Genomic DNA, 10137 nt, shown 5'->3' with positions numbered 1-10137 from the left:
TTTTTTGTTTTTTGTTTTTGTTTTTGTTTTTGTTTTTGTTTTTACAGAGGTTTGGTAGAATTGGCCATCATCAAGGGACAATGTCAAGTCTTTAATTCCAAGGCAGCTGGCACCTCAAGGTGTTGTTACTTGTGTTCTTTCAGAGTTCTGCCAAAATAATTATGTCACTACATAGTCTAACACTGCAAACTAATTCATGTTTCCCAATAATCTTTTCCGTTAATTAAGGAACACTGACAGTGTTCAAAAAAAATAATTAGCAGCTTTCTTTTAAGACTGATGGACTCCCACAGTGTTTATATATATATATGTGAACTGTTTGCTTTTGTTTGGCCCTTATCAGTCATAAATATTGATAATACCCACTTCTCAGAATCAGTCTCAAAGACATTGTCCAAAGCCATATGGCCTCATAGACAGTGTACTGGTCTATGTCAGTGAAATTCTTCAGTGAAGGAAGTCAACAGATCTGTATTTTGCCATCTTTTTAATACACCCCCATTATAGTAGGTGCCTGAGAGCTACTGAATAGAGAAACTGAGAAATTAATTAGTAACCTTTGATTAGGATCTCATAAGTCCTTGATTTTGAGCAAAGCAATCTTTCTAAATTCTAGCTCGGAATTGGTGAACCAATATTCTTCTGCATTCTATTGGCCAGAGCAAGTCACAAGAGTAATCCAAATTCATGGCATAGAGAAACAGACTCGATGCGATGGGGTCCAGAGTTTCACTGCAAGGGACATAAAACAGGAAGGCACAAACAGCTGGGACTGTGCCTGCAATCAATCTGCCACAGTGAGATAGTGCAAGGTGCCAAGGGAGTAAATGGAATGTGTGTATATTTCAGGAAAGGAAGTCAGGAGACGTTTCCTAGAAGATGTGATTTCCAGGCTTAATCTTTAAGGAGAGTTGTTATTGAAAGAGTGAAAATAAGTCAGGGAAAGGAAGGCACTTCAACGCAGAAGGAGTGACCTAAGTACACTCGAAGTCAGGACATAATACCTTTTTGAAATTCCACTATTTGTGGTGGGCAAATGAAGGAAAGAATCTCAAAACAAACTCTTAAAACACGGTCAGCTTTTTGTGAAATTTGGAAACTTCCTACTCTTAATTGAAGGAAATTTCTTTTTGATTATTTTGTTACTTTGTTATTTAACTAAAAATCTTAATTTTTCTGCTCTCCTTGACATGTAGAGGCATGGGAAAACACAGCCTGAAAGAATGTAATTTTGGACTTTCGTCTCATATGGAAATGTCTTTTTGACAGTTGTCCTTACTGCTATATTTTCGAGGACTAAGGAACACTTCTTATCCTAAGATAGCCCGGAAGGGAACCATTCAAAATGATGTGTGGATAAGTGGCCATCAATCAATCTGTCTAAAATGCAATTCTCTGAATGTCAGAAGATGGTGAGGAAGACCAGAAGAGAATGGAAAAGAGAAAGTATGATTTCTAAAACATTAAGATTTTTCTTTCAAATGCTCAGTATTGAAAGGGAGGTAGAAGAAAACATCAACAGTCATTAACACACAGAACTGAAGGACAAATATGCAATATAGAAATCAATGCAATCATTAGCCTAGATTTCATGAAATCATTCAATTCCCATTGTTTTATATTGACTTTGCAGGTAATATGATTGTCTACCATTTAAAATGATCTTAGTTTTCACAACTGCAAACAGAATTATCAAATTTTATGCTATAAAATATTGGTTCCAAACCAAATTAATTTGGCATTTGTTATAAATGACAGCCATGAATTCTGAAGACATATGTGCCAGAACTGGAAATTTTTCATAACTGTAGAAGATATTTTTCTTTTTGATAGTTCTTTTTAGGGTTTTAGCATTCCATGTTGAGAATTTTCTCTTCTCAGCTATCCCCACTTATTTCTCTGGCATACCATTAGTATTTCCCTGAGACTTAATTCAAGCTTTTTTTTTTTTCCTACATGAAGCTTTTACTGTCTCTTCAACCCTTCTCCACTCCAACTTGGCAGAACCGAACACTTTTTTTTTTATGTGCAACCACTGAGGTTGGTACCCATTTCTAATATCTGTTATTACAACACATTACACATATTAATGTCTGTCTTCATTATTAAACAGTGACTTTTTCAAAGGTAAGTCTGTGTTTTCTTAATTTTGGGGTACTCTCTACCTATAATGATGATATAGCAGCTGCCTGATAAATACTCATGGAGGTGAGCTATTCAAAAATGAGTGGCTTTCAACTGCAAATGCAGCTTTGAAACAGATGTATCTGTTTCCATACCAAAAAAATTTTAATTATCTTATTTATTTTAAATAATTTATTGTTTATAAAGCCCTTTTGTATCATCTATCATTCAATTGATATTTACAACAACTTTATCATCCCCATAGTACAGTAAAAACACTCAGGTTCACAGTAGGTTATGCGGCTACATGAAAGAAATCTCAAACATTCAACCACAGCCACTCACTCCATACTGCACACTGCTGAGGGAAATAGGAATTAAAATGGAATGACAGTTCTGGAATTAACTCTTTGTAACATGAAGTCTGAGCCATTTATTCATTTATCTATCTGTCTATCTATATCTATCTATCTATCTATATCTATCTATCTATCTATCTATCTATCTATCTATCTATCTATCTATCTATCTATCTATCTATCTAATCTATCTATCTATCTATCTATCTATCTATCTATCTATCTATCTATCTATCTATCTATCTATCTATCTATCTATCTATCTATCTATCATCTATCTTATGTATAAATAAAAGTAATCAAGGGAACTCCTGAGCTTCCTCCAACTCTATGAAACCTTCTCACTCACTCATTAAAAACTGTCATCTGGACACCACATTATAAGACCACTAGATGGCGATACAGCTTAACTCAGTGCCCACGTCTGCAACCCCAGTATCTGAGAAAACCGCACCCAGAGCAATTTCCCACAGTCAAAAGTTTTTGCAAGGTTGATATTTATTAAAATTGTGACTTCACTACCTCCCTTTCCAAATGTGACTTCTTTGCATTTTCCTTATGGAGAAAGTGTTTTAGGATGCCAGCTATCCATAAGCGGAAGCTCGAGGAACAGTCAACTTGAGGCCAGGGCTGGAACACGGATCTAAGAAAGGAACTCGTTTAAATGACGGAAACTAAGTACAATATCCAGGCCAGAGCAACCTTACCAACTGTAAAAACGAAAAATTAAAGACTAGATCCTCATCAGACTCTCATCTTCGTTACTGCAGATGCCAGGTTTATTCATTCTTGAATTCCCAAGTATACTTATACAGTGAATAATTGTACTCAGCATCGACTAGGAGTAAATTGATGTGATAGGGGCTAGGGAAGAGATAGTAACTCTTCTGTAAGAGTTCACGATCAGACTCATACACTTAACATGCATTTAGTGAACTCTTTCTATGTTCCAGGCTCTGTGCTAGGTCTCAGGAAAATAGTGATAATAATAGCTACTATTAGTTATTGATTGTTAACTGCCAGGGACTGTGCTCAGCACTCTAATACTTGTTAAGTGACTATGACCACACTGCATATTGAGGGTTATTATGACACTTTTGCAGATCAAGAAAGGGAGGTTCAGAGAGATTAAGAGAATTTTCTAAGGTCACTAGAAGGTCACTTACTCTTGTTTTTATAATACTGGAAATACAAGGAGCATACCAATGAAAGAGAACAGGTATATACCAGTGCACATAACAGATATTATTCCAGACAGTAACTAGAAATTCAGTTGAGCACTTTCAGATCACAGTACTTATTCTTTGCCTTTATTCTTGAAAATCACTTCCACTGAGTCAGAAAAAGTAGGATTCTTGATTTGTCTCACAATAGTCATTGTCTACCAATTTTCTCATGGGTGTGTGGTCTTAGGCTGGCTCACTTGGTGATCCTTAATCCAGAAAATGTATTACCTTAGTTGCAACAATTGCTACTGTAAATAAACTCTGGGAAATATAATTTCATTGGGAAGACTTATCTAACCTCTGAAGAGGCTAAAGAAAAGGCAAAGAGACGAGTTCTCACGGTGATTTAATAAGACTCTCTCATCCCAGGTTTGATTTGGATCTGTGTTAAAACATAGTAATTTTTTAAAGTTTATAGTTCTTCTACCAAGTTGCATAGATTACTTGTAAGTCTGGCTTCAATTTAAAAGCTTCCTTTTGTTGATGTGCATGTGTATATTTTATATGTATATGTGCATGTGTGTATATATATATAGGAATATATATATGTATATATATGTGTATGTGTGTGTGTGTGTGTGTGTGTGTGTGTGTGTATTTCTAAACCAAAAAAGACATTTCTAGAAACAAAGAAGGAAGAAAACAAGGAGAGGTCTGTTTGCCTGTGGCTTGTAATATAAAATTGACTGAGATTCCCATAATATAAAACATTAAATAGCTGAAAACACAACAATTTTTTTACAAGATAAAATGAGAGGAATAAATCCAATCAAACAGCCTCCACTCAACCAAGGGTGGTGCTTTTTATATGTGAACTGGTAACAGAGATTGTCTATAAGAGTATGTCTCGATCTCCAAGGCTAATTCTTTCAAATGACCTCAAAATAGAGAACATTAAACTTAGGGACAGAGGTTAAGTAGAGCAAAGAGCCAGTGTCTAGAACACAAATATTCTCAAAGATTATAAATATTCAATTTTGGCTTTGCTTGTTAACTTAAAGTCTATTGTGGAGGAGACTGCCAACGATCTCAGGATTTCTTCCTCTTTTATTCTTCTTAGTAATAAAAGGCTTTGATTTTAAGTGCAGCCTTGTGACTGAATTCCCCAACTCCCAATGGATTGTGAGTGCAAGCAATTGGCCTAACTTCCACATCACCCTCTTCCCTTGGGTGCAAGGTTTGAAGATGGGCATTGGTGGCAGCCTCCCAAAACCCTTGACATCTTGTCTTTGGTTATGAGAGTGACTTAAATACTGTGGTCTCACAATATTTACTGCATTTTAAAATTACTTTTGTTGCAACTAGCTAATGCAAAAATTAGTACCTGGATGCTAATCATCATTACAACAATAAACATGTGGCAATTGATTAGCAGTTAGGCAGTGAATGGCAAACGAGAAGGTATTGCAACCTGGAGAACTTGTACTGTGGCAAAACATTTAGTAAAAGTATTTTCTGTGATAGTTTGAGGCCAATCTTTTGCCTCCAGAGCATATAGCTAACTCTAGAGAAATGGTTGAAAAAAGAAGAGTGACTTGTTCAAATTCCCACAGCTGGACTAGAACTTAAGTCTCTGGTTTATTCATTTAATTAAAATACGAAAGAAAGTGCCACTCATCCCCCACTACAAGAACTGTCTATAATGCATGCTCTTCTAATGGGTGTTCAACTTTACTTGAGTTAAACTAAAATGTGTTCCCAGAGGGTATGCAAATATTATTACTTTTAAAATTTTATTAATTAAAAAAAATCAATTACAGTTGAGATTCAATATTATATTAGTTTCAGGTATACAGCATAGTATTTAGACAGTTATATAACTTACAAAGTGATCCCTCAATAGCCTTGCACCCACCTGACACCATATATAGTTATTACAATACTATTGACTATATTCCTTATGCTGTACTTTACATCTCCAAGACTATTTTGTAACTGCCAATTTGTACTTCTTACTCCCTTCAACTTTTTTACCCAGGCTTCCAACCAACCTTCCTTTTGGCAATCATCAATTTGTTCTCTGTATCTATAAGTTTGTTTCTGTTTTGTTTATTTTGTTTTTTAAATTTCAAATATAAGTGAAATTATACAGTGTTTGTCTTTCCCTGTATGACTTATTTTACTTAGCATAATAACTCTAGGTCCATTCACGTTGTCTCAAGTGCTAAGATTTTATTCTTTTTATGGCTGAGTAATATTCCATTGTACATATGTACCACTTTATCCATTTGCCTTTTAATTGGAGTATTTAATTAATTTATATGTAAAGTTATTATTGATTGGTATTTAGTTACTGTAATTTTATTAATTGTTTTATGATTGTTTTTATAGTTCTCTGTTCCTTTCTTATTCTCTTGCCCTCTTTTCTTGTATGGTGATGACTTCCTATAGTATTGTTTGAGTTCCTTTCTCTTTATTTCTTATATACTGCTTGTAGATTTTTTTGTGTGTCTACCATTTACTTCAATATTTGAAGCTATGTTTATAGCAGTATTTTAAGATAATGATCACTTAAATTTAAATACTTTCTAAAATCATTACCATTTTTACTCACCTCTTTCATGTTTATGTTTTTGTCATTATTTTTTTACTTTTTTTGTGAATGTGTGTTTGTGTGTATTTCTTAATTTACTGTTGTAATTACACAGGATCTTCCTACTTCTGCCTTTTAATTTTTGTGCTAGCTTTACTGTTTGCTGGTAGATTCACTGCTTGAATTATGAGTTTGCTTTTGTCAGTAAGAATTTTTTTCTTTGTGATATTTTCTTATTTGTATTTTTGGATTTTTTTTTTCTTCTTTAAGAAGTCCCTTTAACATTTCTGGTAACACTGATTCTGTGTTAATAAAATCATTCAGCTTCTTCTTGTCTGGGAAGCTCTTTATCTCTCTTTCAATTTTTGGTGTCCTGTGGGACCCAGTGGCACAGTTTCCCTGTTCTTCTGAGCCAGGTGCTCCAGCGGTGCACCTTGTGTGGGTTGTATGTGACCTCCTGTTGTACTTGAGCCTGATTGCTGTTGGCATGCCAATGGGTGGGACTGCCCCTCAGGGAGACTACAGTAGTTAAATGTTGTTGTAGGGGATGACCCGATGAATCATCATTCACTTTAATGGGACTCTGGTACCTGCTGAGTCCATCTTTTCAGTGTATCATTTGTAGCACTAATTAGTGATGCTCTGGTATGGGCTGAAGCCAGCCACCATGTATGTTCGGAGAAGCTCCCATGCAAGCCAAATTCAGTTGTTGCCCGTTTCCAGCCAAAGGCACCTGATAGAAGCTACGAAGTGATCTGTGGTTGGTAGCTGCCTGTGCTGTGCTTGGAGGCACCTGGGAATTGAACTGAGGCTGGTTGCCACTAGTGCTGGGCTTTGGGCCACTTAGCAAGAGGTACAGGGCATACAGAGGCCAGCTACTGCTTCTTTGGTGTTTGTGGACCTTTGAGAGATTTTAGGAAAGTGCACAGCATGGACAGAGGCTGGCTGCTTATGTGGATTAGTTTTTGAAAGAAGTTTGAGCCTGGTGAATAAATTAGGTGGGGCAGGATCTCAGAGAATCACCAGAATGGCGCAAGAGTGGTGTAAGTTAAGTTGATGGAGATTCATATTTGGTGCCCTCCTGTGCCTGCAGGCTGTGTAAAAGGAGGAATCAACAAAGGAAAAATGGTGTCTGTTGGCATTTTAGTCCCTGAGAGAGCTGCCCCTCTAGCTATCACTATGAATCCAGACAATTCAGTTCCTCCCTATATGTCCCTGGTGCTTTTCGAGCTGCTGTCCCTTCTCCGGAGCTTAGGGCAAGTGTTTTTAAAAAACTGAGTCTGTGCTCAGGCCCTTTAAGGGGATCACTGGGTCTACAATAGCCCTTTGTTTCACCCAGACTGAGTCCTTGATGATATTCACAGCTAGCTGATGTGGGGACTCCTCTTCCCAGTACTGATGCTCTGGACTGGGGAGCCCAGTATGAGGCTGGGATGCCTCACTCCACAGTTAAGATATTCCTCTCTGTTCTTAACCGCCACACATAGATGTGGGACCAGTCCATTTCTGCATCGCTTCCCCTCTTACTAGTCTCCATGTGGCTCTTTCTTTAGATTCTTGGTTATAGGAGTTCTGTTCATCTAGTCTTCAGGTGGTTCTCAAGGGTAGTTGTACTATAATTTAGTTGTAATTTTGATGTGGTCATGGGAGGAGACAAATACAATGTTTACCTACTCTGTCACCTTGATCAAAAGTTAAGTCAGGATATGCAAATGTTATATCATTGTCTATGAGATGAATATTTTCTGCTTTCATTAACATCATAAATATAAATATACGTTTCCTTTGGGATATTAATAGATAAAATCAGACTTGGCAACTTTCTTTTCATACTTCCTGATACTTATCAACCAAGAATAATTTAAAATGGAGCTGAAAAATGAGCTTTGTAAGTATCTTTGCTACCTTCACCCACTACCAAACTCTCTCCAATCCCTCTTCCCCTTGTCCCTGCCATCAGCCAATATGCAGACCATTTCATCAGAGAGATGTTTTATACTCAGTCTCAACTTCTGCTCAAAGTCTTCCTCAACTCATTCTCTAGGCAGCTGCATATGCTAATAGAATCAACATAGAATAGAAGATTAAACCTATTTGGCTTAAGGTGGGCTCAGGAGTATTTACATTCAATAGGGACACTTTTAAGACATAAGTGACTGAAAAGGTAACATTTCCCAGAATACAAAAAAGCAGATGTGAAAGAAACTATTCCACCATCTTTGCAAAACCAGCCAAGGACTTCTGCCTCTTCTAACTGACAAGAAGGGTAGGTCTAAGCTTGATATCCCATGAGTGTCACCTATTTGAGTTCCAAGGGTATGAGATTTCATAGTAGTTTTCTAGGACCAGAAAACATTTTTATTTTAACAACTGGCAGCAGTGTCCTCACCCTGAGTTGGTAAGTAATGAGATTTGAGAGCAAATATTCAAGAATTACTACTATTGAGAATTTTGTTATTGTTCTCAGCAAACTTTAGCTGTGGCAAAGTATGACATTCCACCAGTATAATACACTCCTATACTTATTCCCAGAACTGGAAAATTAATCTTTGAAAACTTAAGAACCATCATCATTCTTTGCATTTTAACTTGGCATTTTGGCATTAACTTTGAAATTTCTTCCCACTTATTCTAGTTTTTCACTATGACTATGGTCTGTTAATGCCATTATTTTGTTATTTCAAAGGAAAGAATGTTCTATTGATTTTTGTGGATTATTTAGTGACCCACATCTATAATTAGTGTTCTAAGCATATGCCAGTTTTTATTTTTCCATTTCATTTTAAATTGGAATACCCCAATCACTTTTTGTTTGTTTTAAGATTATTTTGACAACAACTTTGTCAAAATTATTTAAATAACTAATCAGGAAATGTTTTTTTCTTCTAAATAAATAGAAAATATCTACCTTCCTGAGATCAAATTTATACTAGGAAATCTGTGAAAACCAATAAAGGCTAGAATTTTGTAGTTTGAAGAATCTTTTAAAGATATTGAATTTTACATTCCGGGTGAATTTAGATGTTAGATAAGGTATTTTAAACAGAATTTTGGATGCCTTTTACTAGAATATTGTTTTAGAAATAAGGTAGAAAAACTTTACATTTGATTTGGTTTTGTGATTTTAATTAATTCAAGAATTACAAATCCTTACCTTTCTTTTATGATATCTAATATGAAAAGTAAATTTAAATTATATACATGGAATGCAACCTTCTGACACTGATAGTTCAAACCCTGGGGTAGCCAGTTATCTAAACAAGGGACACTGGGAGTCAAAAGCTTCTAGCCAAGTTCTCCAGGACTAGGGGCCAACAGGAATTTTATGGGAACAGCAGCAGTTAAACCTGATGATCTGATTTGGGAGGCAAGGACTCTGTAGAGGCAACTCATTTCTCTTTTACTTACACAACTAGCAGTTTTATTAAGGATGATAAATCTGTGTACATGATATGCTTTTTAAACTTAACTTCAAATAATAAATCAAATGCTAGCTTTGGTATAATGTAAAATAAACCAAAAAATAATTTAGAATATGTGGAGCTGTAACTATTTTGTAATCTTCAGGCATCGGTCTAATTACCTGTCACTACTCATGTGCGAAATGAAACTGTTGGGTTATTCCTATGGTCTGAGAGTGGTTTAATGAATATAGCAGAAAGTATTGAATTCAGACAGACATAGGTTAAATTTTCAGTTCTGCTGCCTTTTATATATTGGAGATAGGAATATATACTTCCCAGAATTGTATAAATTAAATGAGTTAGTACAAGGAAAGCTGCTAGCACACAGAACATAGTGGCAGTTGTTATCACTGGAGGTCTAATATTTACATCTTTCAGTAAATGTCTTTTTTCAACTCTGTTTTGTCACCACCACCATCATACGCCTAAAT

Source organism: Pteropus vampyrus, unplaced genomic scaffold (genome assembly GCF_000151845.1).
Source record: "Pteropus vampyrus isolate Shadow unplaced genomic scaffold, Pvam_2.0 Scaffold70, whole genome shotgun sequence".
Classification (NCBI taxonomy): domain Eukaryota; kingdom Metazoa; phylum Chordata; class Mammalia; order Chiroptera; family Pteropodidae; genus Pteropus; species Pteropus vampyrus.
This window is presented reverse-complemented; position numbering follows the sequence as displayed.